At 41.6% G+C, this 25,885-nt stretch overlaps 1 protein-coding gene and 1 long non-coding RNA gene across 2 annotated transcripts in view; one reads left to right on the top strand and one right to left on the bottom strand.

The window, feature by feature from the left end:
- The window catches only part of LOC111872491, a gene marked incomplete at its 3' end in the record, with an annotated part of 115,940 nt that overhangs the window by 54,392 nt on the left and 35,663 nt on the right, over nt 1-25,885 (bottom strand). The window lies entirely within an intron of this gene.
- The window catches only part of LOC111872527, a 47,771-nt gene continuing 23,744 nt past the window's right edge, over nt 1,859-25,885 (top strand). The window contains exon 1 of the long non-coding RNA XR_002844237.2: nt 1,859-1,923. This is a non-coding gene — a long non-coding RNA (uncharacterized LOC111872527). The remainder of the gene's footprint in view (nt 1,924-25,885) is intronic.

Raw genomic sequence — 25,885 nt, 5'->3', positions numbered from 1 at the left:
TGTAGAGCCATTGATGAACGAATGAATGAAAAAGAACAGGAAAGTTTATATTTGACCCCTGGTTGTCAGGATATGATAAGTTGCTTTGCCGCTTAAGCCACACCGTCACCCAAATAATAAAGCTGATAGTAGTGCTATATATATGTGTTCGCTACTCCAGTCACGAATAAGGTATCAGATCAGTGTGTCAGTGTGTGTGAACATGTGCACCTGCAACATGGTGTATCGAAGCGAATTCTACAGCGGATTCAAAATGGCTGACTGTCGTTATCGGATTCGTTGCCATGTACATTCAGTCTGCAATTAATATCATTATTTTTAAGGAATGCATCCTGTTCTGTGTTAAGTACTGTATATATGTGTGTTTTCGTTTTACTTGAGGCTGAAGAAAAATGACCATCGACAAATATAATTTGAGTGGAGTGCACCGGCTGCAATGTTCCAAATATTCTTGTGTAAGTAGTTACGTAGGGCGAACAGAGCGAACGTTGAAAACAAGATATAAAGAACTTTTTTTTTTCCCTTGGCACTACAGCCCCAGTGGGCCTAGGCCTACATCCATGAACTCCGTTCACTTGGTTTTTCTAGATCTTACACATACGGTGACTCCTTGGGCGGGAGTGATCAGCTCGTCGCAAGGCCTCTACCTGTAGACAAACACAGAAAAACGCACACAGACATCCATCCCCTGAGTGGGATTCGAACCCACGATCCCGGCTTCCGAGCGAGCGAAGACAGTGCATGCCTTAGACTGCTCGGCTACCGTGACCGGCCTAAAGAGCACACAAGAGACATAAAAAAACAACGGACAATAAGTTTACCCAACATATAGTCGAAACAGGACACGAATACTACACGACAAGAAAAAAAAAATGAAAATCCTACATATTGAAAAGGAAAGCTAAAAGTTAAATACATATGAGAGATTCCACATATATGGAATCACTAAACAAATCATACACTTAAATGACGCTTTTACTGAGACATATAATCCTACAGATGAGAAGATACTAACCATAAAACAAACCTAGAAGAATTTAATTTTTTTTTTTAATTTGCTTAGTGGGGGGGTGGAGTCCAACTGGGTCCACTCAGCACGGCGGCCACTGATTGGCCTATTGTACCTGCCCCGGGTGATTATGATGATGGAGAATTTGGTGGAATGATTTTATTATTATTATTATTATTTTTGCCAATTTACAGTCTACTTAACCGTAAAGGAAGTAACAAGTCAATGTGATATATCTTCTTATGTCTTGAGGGCGGTAACTGCCCAGCGGCAGTTCTCATCCATTTGATTAATGAAAATTGGCAGGGGAAACCGAAGTACTCGGAGAAAACCTGCCCCAGCACCACTTTGTCCACCACATACCCCACTTGAGAAGACCCGGGATCGAACCCTGTCCGCCGCGGTGGGAAGTCAGCGACTAACCGCTTGAGCTATGGCGCGGCCCTTCTTCTAGGTTAAGGCCGCGCCATAGCTCAAGCGGTTAGTCGCTGACTTCCCACCGCGGCGGACAGGGTTCGATCCCGGGTCTTCTCAAGTGGGGTATGTGGTGGACAAAGTGACGCTGGGGCAGGTTTTCTCCGATTACTTCGGTTTCCCTTGCCAATCTTCATTCCACCAATTGCTCCACAATCACCCTCACCTATCATCAGGGGCTGGTACAATAGGCCAGAAGTGGCTGCAGAATAAGGGACTTAGTCCCACCCCACTAGCAATAAAAAAAATGATAACCTAGAAGAAAGTCAGTAACCCATACCGACCCTTTACACAGCCCCACCATCAACATCACCCTCCCCCTTTCCCCAATCTGCAAGTATTAACTTACATCATACAAGAGACATAGTTGGGATTCGACAAGTGGCGAAAGCAGACGTAACAGCGTAGTCTTGAATAAAGACTACATATCCAGTAACAGAGTAAGTAGAAACTACATCATATAATAAAAGAGAACAAAAACTAACTATGTATAAACAATCTCTAGAAGAAAACACAAAGAAAACGAAGTATATATTGCTCTCTCATGAAGAGAATGCAGGGAAAATTATGACACAAAGAAGGGTAGCAGATGATTTGAAAAGGTGGCAAATTCAGATATTTGGGAACGACAATAATAAATCAAAACTGATTCAGAAGGAAATTAATAGAAGATTGAACTCTATTACTGCTTGCTACCATTAAGCCCAGAACCTTCTTTCCTCTCGTCTGCTGTCTAAAAACAAAAAAATTGAATATACAGAACTATAGTATTGGCTGTGGTTCTGTATGGGTGTGAAACTTGGTCTCTGACATTAAGGGAAGAATATAGACTGAGGGTGTTTGAGAACAGGGTATTGAGGAGAATATTTTGACCGAAGAGAGATGAAGTGACAAGAGGTTGGAGAAAACTGCATAATGAAGAGCTTCATAACTTGTACTCTTCTCCAAGTATAATTAGAATGATCAAGTCAAGGAGGATGAAATGAGTAGAACATGTAGCATGAAAGGGGAGAAGAGGAATGCCAGAAGGAAAGAGACCACTGAGAAAAACAAAAAGTAGGTGGGTGGACAATATTAAAATGGATTTTATTAGAGGGATAAGATAGGATGGAATAGAATGGTATAGATTCGATTAATCTGGCTTAGGATAGGGACCAGTGGAGGACTCTTGCGAAGACGGCAATGAACTTTCGGATCCCATAAAATGCTGGGAAATTCTTGAGTAGCTGCAGAATTTGCGGCTTCTCAAGAAAGGCTCAGCTCCATGAATGACATGTATAACTAAACAATATAGGACAGAAATAAGTTCGTGGAAGAAAAAGAGGTAACCCATATAATTATCAGCTCAACAAACCCAACTTCGACCTAATACCAAATATCAGTAATAGAAACAACGTAAGCCAAGACAGTTGCATGGTGTACACAAAATTTTCGAATGAATATAATAGCCAAAAAGAGAAATATAGGCACGAAAAATAAGTCAAACATGAACTTATTTAAGCTAAAGATGAGAAAATATTCATAGTAAGATGTTCCTAGGGCCGTGCCATAGATCAAGCGGTTAGTCGCTGGCTTCCCACCGCTGCGGACCGGGTTGGATCCCGGGTCTGGTCAAGTGGGACCTTCTCCGAGTACTTCGGTTTCCCCTGCCAATATTCATTCCACCAATTGCTCCACAATCACCCTCACCTATCATCTATGGCTGGTAGAATAGGCCAGAAGTGGCCGCAGTACAAGGGACTTAGTCCCACCCCACTAGCATTTAAAAAGAAACAAAACAAGATATTTCTATAAGCGAAATACTTTAACATTTTAATAATATTAAAATTTTTGACATAATGTTGATATTTGAAGATTTGAATAAATTTAAATGCTTGGTTTATTACGTACATTTTAAACAAGTTTGGGTTCAGTATAGAACCACTTAATTTGCGCATATAATGGTGAATAGTAAAAGTGAGAGCAGTACGCTGTGTTATCACTTTATTCGTAATACAGAACTAAAACACGTTATATGGATCCATATAGAAAGTTCAATTCGTTAGTATAAGGCTTGTTTATGTATTCGCCTGATGATGGCCCCATGAGCCGAAACACGTAGAGACGCTGTACAACCAAATAAACTTAGATATGCAAAGTGAAGTGCGAGTGAGTTATTTGGTGTTTTTGTTGTGTTTGAGAGTTAAAACGAAACCCCCTGTAATATCATTATTTTTTTATTGCCAGTGGTGTGGGATTAAGTCCCTTGTACTGTGGCCACTTCTAGCCTATTGTACCAGCCCCAGATGATAGGTGAGAGTGATTGTGGAGCAATTGGTGGAATGAATATTGGCAGGGGAACTGAAGTACTCGGAGAAAACCTGCCCCAGCTCCACTTTGTCCACCAAGAATCCCTCTTGACCAGACCTGGGATCGAGCCCGTGCCGCCGCGGTGGGAAGCCAGCGACTAACCGCTTGAGCTATAGCGCGGAGCATAATATCATTATATCCAGCTTATAGCACGAGCACACAGAACATAAGTCGCAGTCTGCAGATACCACGATGGAGTCTAATTGTGCCAAACTAGGAGACAGGCGTTGAACTCATGCTACGATAATTACTGTGTAAGGTAAAGTTGTCCCTCTTCTTAACTAATTAAGCACTACGCCATGAATGCGCTTGGGGGAGTGGATGTATTGACCCAGATTTGACCTCGGCACTAGTTGGAGGTGAGCGGTCATATTCACGACACGGCTGCTTTACCTCCGGGGAAAAAGCCACCGGTACCCACTGGACAGGAGGCTGGGTGGGCCCCAGAGCCGGTCTGGATGACGTGGAGAGGAGAAAATTCTTGACCTTACCAGGCACTCGGACCCCGACCTCTCCATCGTCCAGCCCATAGCCAGTGGCTATACCGACTGAACTATCCCGGCTCACATAATTAGTTTGTTCAGTGCAGTAATTGAGTTCCTCAGTTCTGTTGGTGCACTTATAAATCTTTCAACTATTGGTATTAATAACCCAATTACGAAGTAGCAAGGACGGACCTAGTTAAACGGTCTCCTACTGCGTTACTCTCTCTTATGGTGGTTGCTTATTGAATGACGCTTTACCGGCTCTAATATTCTTTTTGTTCTTCTATTCCTGTTGCTCCCACTTGGAGCAAAGGGCATCCGTGAAAGTCTTCGTTTCACATCAATTTCTTATTCTTAGTCAGTAGGACTCCTTGGGCGGGGGATCAGCCAATCTCAAGGCCGCTGCCTAAGACATATACAGAATAAACGCAAACAGATATTCATGCCTTCAGTGGGATTCGAACCCAAGATCCCAGCGTTCTATGTGACGAAAACATTTCATGCTTTAGTTCGCGCGGCCATTGTGATCGGATTTAGGCTATAAAATATATTTGCCCAGTCTCGGATGAGACTGCTGGAAACGACGAGAGACCTCAGATAGGAGGTTCTCGGTTCGAAAACTTGGCTGGGTGACGAAACAACATAACCGAGGCTTTTTGTAGTATTCTTCAGGCTCTCCATATTGGGATGTTGCTGCAAACAGGTGAATATTGCCTCCTTCCAAATTCCTACCCACTGATCACCTTATCCGATCCTATAAAATGCATATACGACAATTACTGCTGTTCGCTATCCAAAAGCAACCAGTATGGCGGTCCTACAAAGAAATGCATCTGGGAAAAGCTGAACGCCGAACCACTGCTTAAAGATATAAGTAGCTAACAGACTGAAGCTAATTTACTGGTATATTCGGGTGTGGCAGTTGGCCACAAACGCTTCGCGGGCTCTTGTTCCGCCTCTGTACTGGCAATTATGCAATGAACTTGACATTCAGACTCAAATGTTACAAACATGCACGGGTCTGATAGACCCATTCACGAACTTTGCAGTCTTGTACACTGCAACTGGTTCTGTGCCCTTCATCTTAATATTAGAGGACATTGACCATCTACCAGAAGCAAACAGCTTAATATGTTCAGAACTGGTTCCGTAATATTACGTTAGGCGCTGTAGTTGGATTCTGGAATGTGACAGCAGTTACGCTTACTCATTGCAAGATATTGTCCTCAACAAAGTAAGGCTGTAATGTCAACAGTCTGGGATAATATCTGTTACGTTTTAATCTCTGAAAGATTTCAAAGGATTTAAACGACGTTTGAAAAATTGTTTTTAGATATATTAATTACGTTCTGCTAAATGTAAACAATACTTTTGAATTAGGGCTGCAGACGATATCGACAACTTTATGTTGTGTAGTACACTAGATAAGCCATTTTGAGAAAGATAAAAGGTTGATTTAAAAATTCGCGTAAATTAGGGGCTCCATTAAATCGATACGTATCAATATTTATTTCGATATATAAATTCGATGTGTACCCCCAAAACACGTGAATTCAAAATCAGTGGAGAAGTGTCTGAGATGAAAAATGCTGACGGATAGGCCTGCTCGTTATTTTATGTTTTCATTTATATTCATTCTATGTAAATATAAAATAAAATATAATAAATGAATTTATTTAAATAATACAGTGTATACACTGGGAAGACCAAGATGTAGGTGAGTTGACTATTAAAATGGATCTCAGAGAGATAGGAGGGGATGGTATGGATTGGATTGATCTGGCTCAGGATGGGGTCCAGTGGAGAGCTCTTGTGAACACGGTAACGAACCTTCGGGTTACATAAAATGCTGGGAAGTTCTTGTGTACCTACACAATTGGCGGCTTCTCAAGAAGGGCTCAGTTCCATGAGTGAGTGAATACAGTGTATGTGTATATGTACCGCTGAGCCAACGTTGTTTTTTTCGTTATGCACAATCACCGCATCATTTGTGATCGTATTGACGTGTCAGTAACAGTGAAAACGAGACCTGGATATTCTGGTATGATGGCTCACGTTGACTCATGCTAGCTGTCCTTCGTCTTGGACATGGATACCTTTGTAGCAGAGAATCCACTCTGCTAGAAAGTCATAGTAAATTCAGTAGAAAGTTCCCTGGAGTTCAAGTTCCCCACAGAGCAGCTATTCAGAATTTCTTAAATAAAGGAACAGCTGACTTGTTGACAGACAGGAAACCAGAACAACAACATGGAGTGTTAAAAAGAATAGTTGGACAATACTGGAGTTCGGTTAGAACATTAGCCTCGTAAGTTCCTGCAGCGCCTTGCACAACAGAAGACGGTACGGAAGGGGACAGCAAAACTCGTTGCAAATTATCTGCAACTACGACCGTACAAAGCCAAAGTTGTATACTCTTTGCAGCCACGTGATGCAGCCACCATACTTATTGTCTGTAACAGGTACTTTTCATGCCTCTTACAGAAAATAAGCTTTAGTTTTCCTATCTAGAATGGTTTAAAATAAGGAGATGCTTTATCGTCAGTGCTTTTTAATTTGTTTTAGAATGTGCCATCAGGAATGATTAGGAAAAGAAGGTGGTTACTGAAATGAAGTGGGACATATCAACTGCTGGTATATGCTGATGATGTGAATTGATTGAGTAATAATATCCACATTTTATGCAGGGTGTTCCACTCCATGATGTAAAAGCTGGTGTTTGTGCTTCAAGGGTGCGAAGAGGATGATTGGTCATGTGTTTAATGCAGAAATAATTAAGTCTGATAGACGTGTTAGACACACACTGCCGCCATTTTTGCGGGAACTGACAGACGAAAAGAAACACCCTGAAGGGAGTACTGAGTTAGAGGGTTACAAGTCGTGTTTTATTGCCACATGGTTCTCTCGAAATTACTCGGCGAAATTTCTTGTTATGGTAATATAAAGAAGATGATATGTATAGAAATTATTCACACGCAGAAGGAGTACTTAGAGAAAGCGTAAAGCTTTAAGTAGCGCATGTAACCAGGGGTCAACTACACTGCGAACTAGAATTTGTTTAGAAGTTCTGAAGACAGTATCGGTGTCGATGTGCGTCATTATCTGTTTTGCGTACAAGGTAAATACTTAAATATCATTATTAGATACTAATTATCGTGTTTCTGGAAATTATTTGTCGTTGTGTTTATATTTAAAACTTAACAACGTTTCGAAGACCGCAGATGGGGACTAGCTCTATCGACTGGCCCCAACTAAGAAGGTTCCACCTGAAGAAGGAGACAGAATCCAGTAACAAAAACGCTGTGTGTTTTAAATAAAAACAGGACGACAGATAATGTCCAGAAAGACAATAATTTTGTCAACGTACCATCGTAACAATCGTTTAGATTTGAGTCACTATAGGACGTTGCGGACTTTCACCGTGACCACAGCGGACTGAGCAGGAAACGCAGCAATCGTGCAGTGGAAGCGCACAGTGGAAAGGTCGCGCTTCGTCTCAGCCCCGCAAATAATCGCACCGTTACTGAATAACTTTGCTGTGGACTGTACCGACATTGTTGTGTGTACTGCATTCCACCCACCCACGTTTTCCCAGTGGCTGTTACCCTGAACGGCTTTCCTGAACGCCGGCTTTGAAGATTTCTTATTAATTGTTCTCTTAACTTCAGACACAACTCCTAATAAACCAGCAAATCACAGTTTAGAATTTGTTTTCTTTTTCTTGTGGTGAGACAAGAGTCCACTTGCTAGTGTGGCCACTGTATGGCTTATTGTACCGGTCCCAGACGATAATGATGATTGTGGAGTAATCGGTGGAATGAGAATTGGCAGAGGAAACCGAAGTACTTGGAGAAAACCTGTTCTAGTGCCACTTTGTTCACCACAAATCCCACATGAACTGACGCGGGCTCGAACCCGATCCGCCGCGGTGGGAAGCTGGCAACTAACCGCCTGATATATGGCACGACGTTCAGAATCTTTACGAAGATTTCTGATTTATGCTTTTAAGCTTTCATGGCGACTAAACGTGACAACATTTTCTTGGGTTAAGGACCCGTGTAATCCGGAACCTAAGGCCAGTAGACCAGAAGCCTGCTGGGATTTGGGAACAATACTTTTCCTACTTTCTCAAACCAAAGCAACGCAGAAGAGTCCTTTCTGAGAAACCAATAGTTGTCCATTAGGTCAAGAAATAACATGCCTTCAATGGAACTGGAAGACTCATCGTCGTGTTCACAAGAAACCGTCAATAGACCCATCCTGAGCCATCTGAATTTACTCAAAATCGTGATATCCTACGTATGAAGACCTACTTTAATATTTTGATTATATATATAAGTATAATTAGAATGATCAAGTCAAGGAAGATGAGGTGGGCAGGCCATATAGCACGAATGGGGGTGACGAGGAATGCGTATAGGATATTGGTGGGAAAGCCAGAAGGAAAGAGACCACAGAGAAGACCAAGGCGTAGGTGGGTGGACAATATTAGAATGGATCTTACAGAGATAGGATGGGATGGTATGGATTGGATAAATCTGGCTCAGGATAGGGACCAGTGGAGGGCTCTTGTGAACACGGTAATGAACTTTCGGGTTCCATAAAATGCTGGGAAATTCTTGAGTAGCTGCAGAATTGGCGGCTCCTCAAGAATGGCTCAGCTCCATGAGTAAGTAAGCAAGTAAGTAAGTAAGGATATATATATATATACACACGCGTATGTTTAAATTTCTATCATAGAACAGAGAAAAGTACAACTGTCATTCTTGCAGTGACAACAATACGGGCCTAATTTAAAAATTACATAACCTGGCAGTTATTTATGTAAATGCCAATGTAATCCGAAACAAATATTTAGTGCAGTTACTGAAGGTATAGAATTATTTATTGCATGAAATTATAACATTTTGTATAAGGATTTATGGTAGTAAAGTGAATAAATAATTACTAGAAGGCCTATCGGGTTTTCTTCTAGGATTCCCTTTTCACTAAAATATGCGTTCTAAGTTTTTATTTTAGGCTTGGCTGACATCTTTCAATTATTAAGCTAATTCGCTCACCCTCTTGGTATACTGTAGTTTGCATAGTAATTTCGTATAAAAAGATACCATGGTACTATCTTAAACGCCATCTTTAGAATGAGACTCAATAAAAATCTGCCAGTATAGTGAAAATTCTTCACTTCCGAAACTTCGTGGACCTCAGAGAAGAGGAAAAGTAAAATATAATAATACTTCCATAAGTAGCGAGTTGTTTCAAAACTTGGTCTCTGACATTAAGGGAGGAACATAGACTGAGGGTATTTAAGAACAGGGTGTTGAGGAGAGTATTTAGACCAAAGAGGGATGAAGTGACAGGAGGTTGGAGAAAACTGCATAATGAGGAGCTTCATAACTTGTACTCTTCTCCAAGTATAATTAGAATGATCAAGTTAAGGAGAATGAGGTGGGCAGGGCATGGAGCACGAATGGGGAAGACGAGGAATGCGTATAGGATACTGGTGGGAAAATCAGAAGGAAAGAGATCACTGGGAAGACCAAGGCGTAGATGGGTGGACAATATTAAAATGGATCTTAGAGAGATAAGATGGGATGGTATTGATTGGATTGATCTGGCTCAGGATAGGGACCAGTGGCGGGCTCTTGTGAACACGGTAATGAACCTTCAGGTTCCATAAAATGGTGGGAAATTCTTGAGTAGCTGCAGAATTGGCGGCTCCTCCAGAAGGGCTCAGCTCCATGAGTAAGTAAGTAAGTAAGTAAGTAAGTGTCTCCAAGTCTAGCGAATTCTTGTTTCAGCCATCTGTATTCTACCATGCTCCACAGGCCTTAACACTATCAAGTCCTAGTTCTGTTCCTTCAAGGTATGTGTAAGTCTTCTCATGGTGTTGGTTCTTCTCTTGCGCCTCTTTTCTTTCCGGTGACTTTAGAAGGTGATAATGTTTCACTCTCCACTGGCGCCATTGGCTCGGACAGGGCACCAGCTCCCACACTTCTCACACACAAACATCCACCCATCCCGAATCTACGTACAAAATTCGGCGATGGAAATATGAAGGGGCAGACGCCTTGGTGTTTTGGTGGGTATACAACCAAATCTTAATACACAGACTAACAGACAGACGGATGGATCCTACTAATTTCGATAGAAGAGACAGAGTCAGAGTGCGCCTCGGAAACACCCGGAATACTGCCAACATCCACACGGTGCAAAGCCCCAAGAGCGGACTCGACGTAAACAGCTGCTGGAAACACAGTATCCGCAGTGTATCTGCTGTTCATCTCTACAGTTTGCACCCCGTCAGCCGTAAAGATCCCCTGCCGGAACGAATGTCTGCTCGTTTCAACTGTCCTGTCTGTCTCCGGCTGAGTGGCCACAGCTTTGCGACACTGCTCACGTGGTTTGGCTCTCGTTTAGATCATCGCTCTCTCATGCCAGCCAGAAGATAAGTCACGTGACATTATGAGACTGCATTCCTTTTGCAAGTGTGCCGCAAATTACGGCAGATTCCAGTCTTGCTGGATCTTCCACATGTTTGTTTAGGTAATTAATTTTGTCTGTTTCTTCTGTCCAACCTCCTTCCGCTCTTAGTTACATACGTAGTTCTTTATATTAGGTGGCTGGATGCATTTCAGGTGCCTCAACAGCGAGTCATGGGGTCAGAGTTCTGATCAGGTAAGAAGAAGGAGAGAAAATAGAAAGATACCAGAAATAATGTAGGGCAGATATAAAGAAAGGAAGAATGAAAGAATTAACAAGAGGAACGAAAGAACTTGAGGACGGTGTATAGAAAAATAAAAAGGATGAAGGGAGGAAAGAAGAAAGGATATTGTCACGAATTTCTAGTCGTGACCTATTAACAACCGGTTCTGGATTGGATGATTGGATTTATTAACATCTTCTGTTACAATCACTCTTAATCTCAATCAATTACAGCGCTATCTCTCATCTACCCACTTCACAAATCACTAGAACACGCCAAGTCTTCTCAGCCTTCACTAGTCGTATCCTGGAAACGGATTTATAACAGTCTCAAGCCTCCGTCATACTCCTTTGTACGCCTTATTACCCATTTTCATTCTTCCAGAACACTCGCCTCCAGCTTCGGAAATCGACTCTCTTATAACCACTTTGCACCGACCCCACGGAAAACACCGTATCTCAACAATTCGGAGTGTTTGCCGCTCCGTTGCCTAAAAATGGACGTTCTATTGTTCCACGGCACGCTTCTGCAAGAACGTGTTTAGCGACCCCTTGCCTAGCATTTGTTACGGCGCGAACCACATAGAAAACAATTCTTGCAATATATTTTCTATTGTTGTTTGCGCGTATTTCAGGCGTTGCTTAGAAATGGGTCTACATGTCACAATATATCGATGGATGGATGGAAAGAAAGAAAGATAGAAATGCTGATCTAAGGAAGAATGTAGTTACACACAGAAGGAAGGAAGGAAAGGGGAGGGGAGAAAAGAAAGTGAAGAATATTTGCAATCCTGCAGTAACATCCATACCTGCTCTGCTTTTAGCGGCAACTGGGAGGGTCGCGCCATTATCTGCGCAAGCCACTGTAGAAATGATTGGCTGCCTCCACAGAAGAAACCATTGACATCGCTGCAGTTAGCGGACAGCTGTGGCACAGTCACTATACGCTAACTTCATTGAGTTCCCGGTTTCTTATTTTGGAGTAGGAAACTGGAGCTTCGTGTGAAGAGCGAAAGAAGTCAGGTTAGGTATTTTACGTATGCCACTCTTCTTGGGTATGTCGATTCGTGAACAAAACGGATCTAAGAATAATAGAAAGGAAACAGAAAGGCTTATATAGCCATAAAAAATTCATTGGCCTGTAGTTCGCCAGCGAACTATACCGACCGAGCGACCGCCGTTTGTCGGCGAAGTTAGTGCCAACTTTAGCGGATAGAGAGTGTCGCGTGGGCAGCACAACGGATCCCCATGGCCGTAAATTTCGGTTTTCTAGACACCTTATATAGCCATATAAATAGAAATTGACACGCACATCCTTCACGGGGTGAGACATACTAAACACATTGTAACAATTTAGCGGACAATACATACATGACGATGGCCCCTGTGTGGGCGAAACTTGTAGTTTACTTTGTATGAAGACATGAAATAGGAGGTACTACAGTCAGAAACAACGAAGCTGCATTTAAGACTGTGTTGTGCGTATATATCAAGTGATAAATCTAGTGTAACAGGATGTTAATATAGAGTATCATGTTATGTCGTTAGAACTTTCACGAACCAAATTCTCGTAGTTAAATATTCTTGGACCTGATAACGCTAGGAGTGTCAGCCACAAAACTGACGTAGCTTCACCAGCCGTATATTCTGACGAATAAAGCAGTCATTTACGTCAGCCTGCGGACTCACTCTGCGTTTCTATACGAATCTTGGACAGTCCATTACTTCGTGACGTAAATATATGTGCGTTATTCTAACCATATGATTACACTTGATGAAAGAAAAATATCCTTTATGTAATATTAACATTACATTCTTTGAAAATGGTGGAAGTTACATGTAAACAGGCGTGGCGTTTGGAAAAGAGGAATTTGATCAGTTTTAAGAAATGTAAAAAAAAAAAAATACCTAGTCACCGAGTTTAAACTACGCATGAGTTAAGCAATAGCACCGATGACATGTGTTTAAGAACAGAGTAGACGAATCGACCTAATTAGATCTAAGGAAGGCATAGTGCTTGCCTGTTTAATATCCGTGATCATCTAATCATTTGATATTACACAGTATAACTAATATAGGTGAGGCAACGCCTTTAAATAACATAAGAAATAATCTGGTTAAGTTGTCCCAAACGTCTATTGTATAGGAGGTTGGGTGGGCTTCAGAGCTGGCCTGCTCATGGTCGTGGGAACAAAAGTTCCTGCCCGAGCCAGAAATTAAATTCTGGGCCTTTAACCTGTAGCCAGTCCCATTAATGGCTGAGTAGACGGACAGAGTACACAGGAAATTCATCAATGTGGAATACTTTAAAAGATTTATATTACTGTTTTGTACTTTGGCCTTCTGGTGCCTGTCAAGAAGTGCAGCCTACATACCAGATATTGCTCGTACAGGCAGAGAGTTCCGGCATACGGCAGGCACAATCCCCAGACACACTTACCTGTAACAGAGAAAGGAAAGGTAACATGAAAAACTGGCCTGGCCTAAACATTATGTTCTGTATGCTAAGTGACAACTACTCGTAGTAGGCGAGAGAAGCTGTCTGCCAAATCATTTGCAACACAGAAAGCGTCTCCAGTGCGCCCTTCGTACCAAGTGCTTGAAATGGAAGCTTAATACTCGTACTTGTGTCTTCTGTCTGTAAATTCCATCTTTGAAACAAAGTTATAAGAGTTGAATACAATTTGCTACCGGGAGTCTATGCTAAGTTTTCGATTCAGTCAAATGCAGATTTTACATTTCATGAACTTCAAATCTTCTAGGCTCATTGTAAAAACAGCACATAATACCAACTGTGAGGCATCAGTATTATTTCGCTTTAACTAAAATTAAAGTACTGCACCTGGAGTTATTTCAAAAGAAATTGTTCTAAAAAAATAAAATTGAAACTGTATTATAGTACGTGTCCTGATAAAACTTTGCTTAATGCCTGTAGCCGCACGGAAGTTTATATATCATCATCATCATCATCAGTAATCTGTCAAGACGACAGGTCCACAGTCTCTTTCAAAACAATTCCTCCACTTAATGCGATCTAGAGCTTTCTCCTTCAAATGACAGTATCCTCTTCTGTCCCCAAGGTCATCCAGCATCTTCTTACGTCTCTTTCCTCGTCTTCTTGTCACTTCTATCCGCCCATCTATCTTTCCTTCGATAGCTTCTTTTAGAAGGCAGTTTCTGCGTAAAACGTGACCAATCCAATTAGCCTTCCGTTTTCTTATTTAATGTAGGATATTCCTCTGCTCACTGACTCTAATTAGCACTTCTTCATTTCTCACATAATCGGTCCAACTGATCTTGGACCGATCAGAGAAATATTTTATACATCGTAATGAACTACATAAACAATAACAGGGCCCTTCAGTTCCTGAACTGACAAAAGTAAAAGGTAAAGTTGTCCCTGTGCTTAACTAATTAAACGCTATGCCATGAAGGCGTACGGGGAAGTGGATGTATGGATTTAATTGATCTCGGCAATAGCAGGAGGTGAGTGGACAGCTTCACGACCCGGCCACTTTACATCTAAGGGAAGAGCTCCCGGTACCCATTGGGTAGGAGGCAGGGTNTATGGATCCATATTTTCTTGATCTCGGCAATAGCAGGAGGTGAGTGTACAGCTTCACCCCCCGGCCACTTTACATCTAAGGGAAGAGCTCCCGGTACCCATTGAGTAGGAGGCAGGGCGGACAACGTGGAGAAGAGAAATTTGTTAGCATTACCGGGACTCGAACTCCCATCCCTCCGTCGCCCAGCCCGTAGCTAGTCGCTATACTGACTACGCTATCGCGGATCCCTGAACTGACAGCCGGAATTTAATTTATTGAAACAATGAACACTAAATTATTCTTACGTATCATTAAATTCATGTCATAAAAACCAAAATACATGACGTGACACATCTTTCTGATGTTTACCACAGCGGAGTCGCATTGCCATAAGTCACGCAAATACAAAATGAACCACTTTGTTAATTGAAATGTATGTTGTTGCCTAGCGACGAAGCAACGGTGGACATAAACCGTTTTATACATCATAGCTTACACACTCTCCTGGCCTTTACAGTTTCCTGTGGTAGGAAACGGTCAGAAAAAGGGATCTCAGATGTGATGCCATGTAGTTTGATAGATTTCAACATATCGGAGTAACCTCCTCTCACCATCTTCAGGCTTCTGCCCTAGCTTACAGCCAGAGACGTCCTCTGAAGGACTGGTATTTATTTTCCAAACTACACGGTGTCATGTCGCAGGAGACGGTAATCTTCATAGTCACCTCTATGAGAGCCTCAGACCTCACAGTATGATTTTATACTGGAGAATATTTCTTGAAATTATTGTAAATTATATTATATTAAATTATTGTCATCTTGAGATTTTAATTGCTTACTCTATCCATCTATATAAATTTAGATAAAAAAATTATATTCAACGAAATGGGAACATCCAATCCGATATTGGGGTAAGATTCATTTAGAATGAACTGTGCTGGCCGAATATATATATTCATTAATATCATTGCACTCAACACATACCAATGAATTCATATCAGACAAGATTGTTTTGGTGTATGTTTATTTCGAAAATTGAAATTCAATGAAATGGTAAAATTTGTAAGCAGAGAGAAGAACAAAACGCCTTTCCGTTTGGTTAAACATTCTTACATGTAATCCGTCTATTATGATCATTCTTTTTGCCTTACTTTCAGTACATTGTGTTTTACAGGAAACGTAGCTAAGATATATTCATTAAAACTAGGTCTCTATTATCGTATTATGATTGCATGGATGGCATTATATACCGCAAGGCATTTTCTATTAATCTGCATAAAAGATAGAGAGATTGGTCCCTATCTCTGCAAATTATAGATGCAGCACAGGAAAACAACGAATAATAATGGATTGTCAGGTTCTCTATTTCCTTTCGCAACGCTTCAACCATTTTGAGATATCCTTGATTCTTTTGGCTTCCTTGGAATGTCCAGAGAGCAATTTTACTGCAATAATCAAGTCACACGGCAAGATGTCACGGCACACGAAATAGGTCAAGATTAATCTTACATTACATCACTATTACCGCTGAGAGCTCAGGAATCCTATGGGCGTTAGATCAGAACTGCAAGACGTGACTCACGGCAACCACATCTCGAAATATATTTGTTTATGCAATAAATAAAAAATTCTCTGGTATTCGCCATAAAAGGGCACGTGGTAGCATAGTTGGTTGAGGCACTATACCAAAAGCCGTAAGGTCGCGGGTTCGAGTTCCGATGAGGTGGATTTTTCCAATTAATCTAATCCTTCCAGCCGCACTATGGCCCTGGGTTTGACTCAGCTTCTGACAGAAATTAGTACCAAGAATCTTGCAGGGGGTAAAGGGCGGCACGCGCCTAAGGCTGACAGACTTAGTCATCTGTCAGCTGATTTTCTAGAAAAGATGTGGTAGCCTCGAAGTCTCTCAACTCTATTGACTTTCAAGGCCTGTTACAGGGATAGCTTTACCTTTTTTTAACTTTTATTTTGGCAGTAAAATATAAACCGAGAGGAGTATGAACGATGATAACTTGTTGGACGCACTGTACAGTTGTTTTTCCGAAGAAAATCTTTTAGAGTGCCGGTTACTTTTCCGAATCCTTGCTGCGGATCAATGTAGAAGAGTACGTTTTCCCGTCTCCTATGTAAACACATATAAATGGAAACATACACCACTATAATTGTGCCTGTTGTGTATGGGTGATAAGCCTGGTCTCTCAGCTAAGGGAATAGCGTAGGGATGAAGAAAAAAACTGTGAATGCACAGGGAGAGAAGGGAACAGAAAGAAGAAGGTAACTTGACTTTTCACCAAATAGCGGATACATCGAGCATTCTAGTGAAGGCAAGTAACCCACAGAAGGCTGAGGGGAACGAGTTGAAGAATGCATACAAATTTTGTGTTGGAAAATCTGAAATTATGAGAAAATTTGGGATATATAGGCACACACAGGATCATAATATTTATCCTAAAGTAAAAGGGTGTTTCACTATGGACTGAATTCCATTCGCTCTAGATAGCGTCCGCTGGTTCGCTGTTGTGAATAAGGTAATGAACATTAGGGTTCCATAAAGGCCGAGGGACCTATACTACAAACTGATCAACTGGTGGCTTCTCAGGAAAGACTGCGCTAATAGGAGATACTTATTCTTGTCATTAATGTTATTAATATTTCAATTATTTGATAATACATGTTGTATCCGGCAAAACTTTTGGTCTCTTTCAGAAGATACCATATTAGAATTACGTAAGAACATACTTTATTATGACAGAGAAGTATTGTGTGATTTTCATTTTCTCCACTTTCATGGGATAGCTACCAGTGCAGTAAATATGCACCACTTTCTCCAGACTTGTAATTCAAAATCTCTGTACCATTTCCCGTCCGATATGAATTGACTTCAGTATAACTTAAAACGTTGTTAAATAACGAAAGAAAGAAAGCGAGATAAGCTACTTAAAAATTGTAACGAGTTAATCATATCTGAATTCTTAAATATCTCAATGTTTTGCTTATGGTGAGATTCTGATCTTGTTTCGATTGGAAGAACAAACCACACGACATGTGCTCCGTGCCAGTCAATGTCAGAATATTTTAGTTCTCATATTTAATTTCGGCCGGTTGCATCACAAAGTCAGTCAGTTTGAAGCAAAGCGAAACCAAGTAACCAGACAATAACAGATGTCGTTTTCCATTCCTATTGTACCGTAGCGTGGTAGCACTCAGCGGTTTTGCCTGGCCAGGAAGTGCAGTCCAGCAGAAAACAAGGCAGCAGCTTCAAACCTTCCTATAGACAGAAATGCGTGGAAAGAGAAAGAGTTGTGCATAAATTCCATTTGTCCATGAAGGTTAGGTAGGCCCATTTTCCTGAATCTAATATAGAAATACATCTCTCTCACAATTGCTTAAATTAATGTGCTTAATAGGCTGCACGTANTGCACGTATGCCTACTTCCTGTGTTATTTAATAAGTTTAGTAACAAAAGCGCGTCTTCTTCACGAAGATTGTTCCTAAATGGGACTGTAATGAAATAAGGAAATGACTAAATTATTATGACAAATGTATGAATATACAGAGTGTAAATAAATATATGTTACAACGTTCTGCGGTAGATAGATGGTTTCAATCTGATCATATTTTGTTACTACACCCTTGTCCGGAAACGCTTCCTTTTGGCACTAAGGGTCACAAAAGTTTCCGTGAGGATGCATAAGTTTTAGAGGATGTTATCGTTGTTTTACATTATAAGAGTTGCTCAAAATTGTGACCGTCGACTTCATTGCATCTTCTGCACACCCTGGCCATGTTATGCGGAACTGTTTGAAAGTTTCCAGGCATTTCCCGGACTGTTCCAGCTGTTACTGCAATTCTTGCCACAAGATTATGTTGTGTCTCCACTTGAGTCTCGTACACCAGGCTTTGCATTTATCCCCAGAGAAAGAAATCCAGTGGTGTCAAGTCAGAAGAGCGAGGGTGCCTAGTTATTGGGCCTCCACGTCCAATCCATCTGTTGTCAAAAGCACAAATATTGTTTCGCAATATTAGTATAGTGTGCTGGGGCACCAGCATGCTGGAACCATATTTCACGTCGTTGCTCCAAAGGCACCGCTTCCAGCAGCTCGGATAAGATCTCTTGGAGAAATGTCAGGTAAATTTTATCAGGAGGCCACAGAGGTAACCGGTAAGGGCGTCCTCCTTCATATTTCAGAGACCCTAGCGCGTAAACAAAGCGTTTCCGGACACGAGTGTATTAACAAAATATGATCAGATTGAATCCATCTATCTACCACAAAGAGTTGTAACATATATTTATTTACACTCTGTATATCATTCACAAATATTCCACAATCTGTGACAGTGGCGCTGTACAGTGATTGCTAAAAGAACTAAAATTGTTTGCAGGTGCTTAAGTGGCGATGAACGTGTATCACTTTTACACTCTCAAACAGATTGTGAACCTTATGGTTGAAGAGTAAGTCAAGAAAGGAACCAGCAGAACCAGATGACAACCGAGCTTCTGCTGGTTCCTTCTTTCGCTTTCTCTCCGACCCTGAAGATGGAAGCGATGTCTTCCTCCGAGACGTCAGGCTTTGTCCGAACTTCACAGTGCTAGAACAATTAAGGCCGCATCCTGCATGGTCACAGCCGTGAGAAGCTCATATCGAAATATGTAGGCTCTATGCCTATTTAGCTTTTGTTCTCATAGCGATATCTAATGGTTCATCCAAGTTAAGTTTGGAAATGATAAATGATAAATTTACCTGTTTAATTTATGTTATTTTTTCTGTACGTTAACAACGAAAAGTCTTCGTCCTCGCAAAACACAGAGCTCACATCAATTAAAGACAAATTATACACAATACTCATTGTGTGTACGCATAAGACCTTCAAACAAGCTTTAGAAGGAATTTCAAATTTTCACGTAAGAAGGTGAACCAGCGACATTTTTTAATAATAAGTGACGTGCGATAGGATGCTACAGTGTAATATTGCAGTTTAAGACAAGTTTAACTTAGAACATCTTGTAGTTAAGATTATACATAGAAATGGAACATTAAATATTATAATTATTAAATTATAATTATTTCTTACCTCATCATGTAGATTGAGGCTTTTAAACGAAAGTACGAGTCGTAAGTATTTCTCGAAGCTTTTTATCCGCAGATAAAACTGGATATCCTCATTTATTGTCGTAATTTTGCAATTATTTCCAATTTCCGTTATAAGATCATACACAAGAAAGACATGAATATTCACTATATAGCTCCTAACATTATAGAAAATGTCTAATTTTAACAATACAACAGTTAAAAATATATTCAAAGTCGAAGTTAATGGCGTTTCTAAACAGATCGTCTCGCTGTTAGAATTTAATGGCCTAAAACACGTGCACCTGGTGTTTTAATTAAAAGCACAAATGGCCCTTGACTTAGGTTCCCGCTTCACTGAGCAGGTCGGTCTGGCGATAAAGTCCCGGGCTTACATTCAGGGGATGATATATTCGAATTTGTGTCAGAACAGCGAAAATTTCGTGGGTTTCCTCAGTTCTCCCAGGTAATTGCTGGCATAGTATCTCGTTTGGGTGACAATCACTTGCTTCAGAATGCTTTCAAATTCATCAGTTATCCTAAAACTCGACACTGCATAGCCCGAGCTGCAGACAGCGTCGGCTTTTGCTGGTTACAGTTTCAGGTCATTGTACCGGTAACGGAGAGACGACTTTATCTATCTATCTATGTATGGCTCTACAGCCCTTTGTTGGACCTTGGCCACTTTTTCAGTTTCTTGATCTCACACAGTCGACAGGACTCCTTGGACGGGGGGTCAGCCCGCCGCAAGGTCGCTACCGACACACAGAACAACACAAGCACACAATAAACACACACAGTCATGTGTCTCGAGTTTGATTCGAACTCACGATCCCAGTGTTTCTGCGGACTCGCTCGGCCATTGTGATCGGCGGGTCTCATATGTACACAAATTTTTGTCTTCGAGTTGACCCAAGACGAAGAGCTTCTCACTTGTATTTGAGAAATGCCTTGGTCTAATCTTCGGGACACTGACAGGCCTGAGCGAGGTTCTTGTGATTTTGCATAAACCCTCCTGGCAAATGAGGGTAGTACTGCAAACTACACAACTACCGCTTCCTTCCACATCCTTTCGAGTTCATTGTGCACTAATGCAACTACCATTCAGCGCTATATAATCTGAGTTACTGACAGTGACGTTAAATAAACAATAAATTACGGGTGAACCACTTCCATTGAGTTAGTTAACTTATAAACTGTGTAAAATTTAAACAGAATTTTTGTTTATAAAATTATTTATCAGCATAACATAGGCTCACTTAGCATATAACCCTATGTGCTATATTTTATTCATAAAGTAAGAAAGCAGTGTATTGGCAAGACAATTTACAGACTGCACCAAGCCCTACTCATCATGCAGCAAGACGTGAGGCAATGTTCCTTACCTGCCCGGACTAGGCCGTCTGCATTTATTCCTACTCTGAATGAAGATGATCTTTCAGACAGGTGACAGGTGACAGGACTACTCTGGTGAAGGATGGACCCGTCACAAGACTTATCATCACAAAGTAGAACAGTTCAAAAAAGGAAAAAACACGAAAAGGCATTATACATTTACGAACTGGTTTCTAACCCGCGAACCTAGAGCCTTTTTTAAATAGTCTGAAGATGTTGGACTAATATTTGTAAAACTACATAGGCCTACATATAAAATTAAATTCATATTTATAAGAATAATTATCCTTGCTAAAACGTTTAATTTTTATTTACTTTATTTCATTTGTTTATATCAAGACCGTCTCTGTGGTCTAGTGGTCAGAGTTTCGGCTACAGATCCAGAGGTCAGTGTTCGATTCCCTTCGCTACCAGATTTTCTGAGAAGTAGTGGGTTTGGAACGGGGTCCGCTCAGCCTCGTGAGGATAATTGAGGAGCTACTTGAAGGGAAACATTGCTGTACCGGTCTCGAAAACGGCCGTGTGAATTTGTTGCGTTGACCACCACCACGATTACCTTCCTATCCGCTAAAGTTGGCATTAAATTCGGCGACAAGCGGCGGTCGCTCGGTCGGTATATTTCGCTTGCGGACTAAAGCCACGGAGTTTGTATCAAATGTAAAATACCGGGAATTTGGGTAGTGAAAGTTGAAGGAGAATACGAACAATATAGACTAACCATTAGTCCAGGTGAAATTCGATCTGGTTACTAATCAAACACACTTTTTTTTTCCTTGGCACTACAGCCCCAGTGGGCCTAGGCCTACCTCCATGAACTCCGTTTACTTCGGTTTTTCTAGATCTTACACATACGGTAGGACTCCTTGGACGAGTGATCAGCTCGTCGCAAGGCCTCTACCTGTAGACAAACACAGAAAAACGTACACAAACAACCATGCCCTGAGTGGGATTCGAACCCACGATCCCGGCTTCCGAGCGAGTGAAAACAGTTCATGCCTTAGACTGCTCGGCTACGGTGACCGGCAATCAAACACACTTACACAGAGATATTTCTTTACAAGTCGGTTCGTTAAACCCCACTGCTAGCAGGCAAAGCAGTAATTTGCTGCTGATCCTCGTCACAACAGTCACTGCTAGTTTCAGACCCCCGTTGGAACCCCATGACAATATTTTTGTTCGTTCTGGTACCACTTATTTTGAAACGGGGCCTGCTCTTAGAAGACAGGAGGATTGGTCCCTTTGAACAGGAGCCACGTTTCTTGCGCAGTAATTTAGTACGAGTTTACTCAGTCCTCTCATATTCAGTAAATTGCCGATGGCCCTCGTCAACACAGTCCGTTTCAAGACGGTTTGTGTGTTTTGAATTGTAGGTCTCTTTGTTGAGGGGAGGTTGTCTTTCTAAGCTATTGCACCGTAATTTCGCACGAGTGTACCCCCATTCACGCAGCGTCCAGGTAAAGTAATTTCTACTTTATTGGCACCACACACGCTTTTCATTTTACTACAACGATTGGTAGTTACGGATAGACACAGAACATTGTCAATAGGCTTCTGCAGCAGATTATGTCTTAACTTGTTTTACTACACCGAAACGGCGGTTAACCACTTGAACGGTAGTAGGCCTGGCCACTGCCAAATCTGAGCTTCTTATGCTGAGTTTACTCAAGTCAAAGCGAAAGGTGTTTTACGACCGACTGTCAGTCGGCCAGCATGTCTTGGTGCCAAGCAACAACTGGAGACCAAGACCAGGTTTTTATTACTGTCAGACACTTGCGGGTGTCTTGATGTGGAGCACCCTCTCTGACGAGAGGAAGGGCCTGTCGTTTACAATTACTGCTGGCCCTCACCAGCTCAGTCATTCTCGACCCCAAGACCCGCGGAACTCATGACCATATTTTACTGTCTCAGATTCGAGACTCCCCAACCTGGAGGGCCAGGTCTCCGTATTTATATCTCCCAGTAACAGAGTGGCCGAGCTATACCTCCAGACCTCCCCTTCTGTAGCCTGCTACTACTTGCAGGTTACGGCGGAGGTATTCGAACGCGCCTCCCCGCGGGAGATTTTCTTCAAGAAGAGGGGAATTTTATTTGTAGGCAATAATCGGCACCTTAGAGACTATACTTTGTTCACGTGGCAATGCCTCGTAACAATTTAGGCATGAGTATTAGCAGTTACTGTGCAAAAGGTCCTGCAAATTAGCCAAACTTTGATAAAAATTACGGCTACATTCAGTTAATCTACAGATAAGTTCTGACAGGCGCCCAGTGTGACATTTTTCAGACTTTCGCACTGTCGGAGAAAGTTTTTTCTTTCCGTGTTCCTGGCAGAGTCGCCCTAAAAATGTCATTTATTTGTTTTAAGGAAACAAAATATAATTCATTTGATAATTTTTAATCAGAATGACACAAAAAGAATGTGCAAATACGATTAATAGGCGGAAGGAGGTTTCTCCTTAACGCTATGAACACTATTTGGTTCGGCAATGAAAGACAAAAGCACCCAGTGAATACCCTTACGTGTTCCAGTATCCAAGATGAAGGAACTCATTGTTATGCACGCATGCTCATAACGGGTGATGAACGCTGTATTTCGCAATCATGTTACCTGCGACATTTTCTCTATGCCTTTGTTTGTTTCACATCCTATTGACTGTAGTTGACAGGACGAAATTTCTAACCGCGTATGTTAACAAACTCCATGGAAAGTTGCCGTTCGAAAGAGAAGATCTGACTGTCACTCAGATGTTCAGAAACTGCCCGCCTCTTATGAAACCGCACGTTACAGGTCCGCATCCTCAGCCAGCCGAATCTAGTCCACACCCCCACACTTTGTTTCCTTAAGATCCGTCCTAATAATCAGCAGAGTGTAATACTCAAATTCAGTATTTCCTATCCACGTTATTATTACTTTTTCATCTATGTCTGGGTCTCCAAAATGGTCTTTTACCTTCAAGTAGGTTATTCAGAGATTGTTTCTGTGTAGTTACTATAGGATTCTGACGATGGTGTATAACACACAGAGATATTGGGTTTTCTGACTTTATCCATCGTCCTGGTTTTTAAGATAACTAAGAAAAAGACGACGTTTCGGAAACTGGATCTGTTTCCATCTAGTGATTGAGGCTAGCTCTTTCTAAGGGACCCAACAGAATAGGTGTTTTCCCTCACCTGAGGAGGGAAACAGATTCAGTTTCCGAAACGTAGTGTTTTTCTTAGTTATCTTAAAAACCAGGACGATGGATAAAGTCCGAAAACCTAATATCTCTGACTGTTTCTGTGGTATAGTGGTCAAGAGTTCCTGGTTACAGATCCAGAGGTCCCGGGTTCGATTCACGGCGCTACCATATTTTCTGAGAAGTAGTGGGTCTGGAACGGGGTCCACTCAGCCTCATGAAGATAATTGAGGAGCTTTGTCAAGGAAATAGCGGACCTCTGGATCTGTAGCCAGGAACTCTGACCACTAGGCCGCAGAGGTGGCCTTTCAATGAAAAAGTTTACTGTAAATTATAATACAATGAACTAGGTGTAACACATATTTGCCTTGATATCTGGATGTGGAATCGTTCAAACTTACATCCAACTTCGTTGCCGCTATGCTAACTCTTCGATTATGTAGTTGCAGTTGGTCCGTAAAGGAATAAGGGCCTGATCTTGACAACTAAGCAGACGTTTTCGCCGCAATCAGGCAGCTGTTACCTAAAGGCAACTGCACGTAAGTAATCTATAGGACCCGTATTTCAAAACACGCAAACCATCCCAGTTACCATACATACTAACATGGAGATTTATGTCAAACTCATGTCCATGGTGACACACTTAGTTCGAATGTATGATAGCACGCTGGAGACGAGGATAGCAGTGGGAGAACAATTGGGCTGTTTCATTCTCAACTCTATTTTTTTTTCCTGTTACGTGGAGCAATGAAAGCTACCAGACAGATAAGAATCATTGAGTGATTTGAAAGTCTAAACGTATGGTGATGAGCAATGGGTACAGTGATCCTGGTGGTCTGTGACCCCACACCGGTGACTGTAAAATCGATGATCACCACCTGTTCATGCTAAAACAGAGGGTGACCTTCAGACTATGCCAAAATTGTTGTCGCCAGTTTCTGGTCTCCTTTGCAAGTGTTCAGGTCCACGACTGGCCATTATACACGTACATGTACATGTTGTAAAATAAAACCACGGTATTTCGGATGCAACTCGATACTTTCAAACTGCACAAATCTGCATTCCTACAAATCATGGGTTCCAACGCTATATTTACGTAGCGTGAATTTATAATCCAAACACAAAAATATAGCTCTTAGGCTAACGCTTTGGAATAGTGCACAGATGATCATAGGATGGAATCCTAGATCAGTCAGATTTTCGTTTCTTACATATTATTATATAACATAATACATATGTAATATTGTATAATTGTTAATATTGTCGCGTATCGCGGGGTATATCGCGACAAATAAATTCTCGACGTATTCAATGTAGCGAATTTTATTTCACATTCGCACTTACAATCACCCAAATTACAGATTTACGGTTACTGCTATCTGCAGTATCACAATTAGTACACTCCAAATGCCAGAATACAACTGACTAGTTGCTGGCTATCTCGGCGGTAGCTCCAGGACTCACTGACTGACTCAGTACAACTGACTGTGAATAGCCTTCGCTGCTCCCTACGTAGCCTCGATCGGACAATACAGAAAACGGCCTTGTGGCCTGGCGCTGTGTTGCTAGCAACGCTAGCGGTAGTAACCGTTGTTACTACGGTAACAATCCTGTTGCGTCACCGTTACGTTACCGTGCGGAGGAGGGGGAGGGGAGCGCTGACTCACCCGCCGCGTCACTGCTGCTG

The sequence above is a fragment of the Cryptotermes secundus genome, unplaced genomic scaffold, assembly GCF_002891405.2.
Source record: "Cryptotermes secundus unplaced genomic scaffold, Csec_1.0 scaffold537, whole genome shotgun sequence".
Taxonomy (NCBI): Eukaryota; Metazoa; Arthropoda; class Insecta; order Blattodea; family Kalotermitidae; genus Cryptotermes; species Cryptotermes secundus.
The sequence above is the reverse complement of the archived record's forward strand: the minus strand, read 5'-3'. Positions and strand labels throughout refer to the sequence as shown.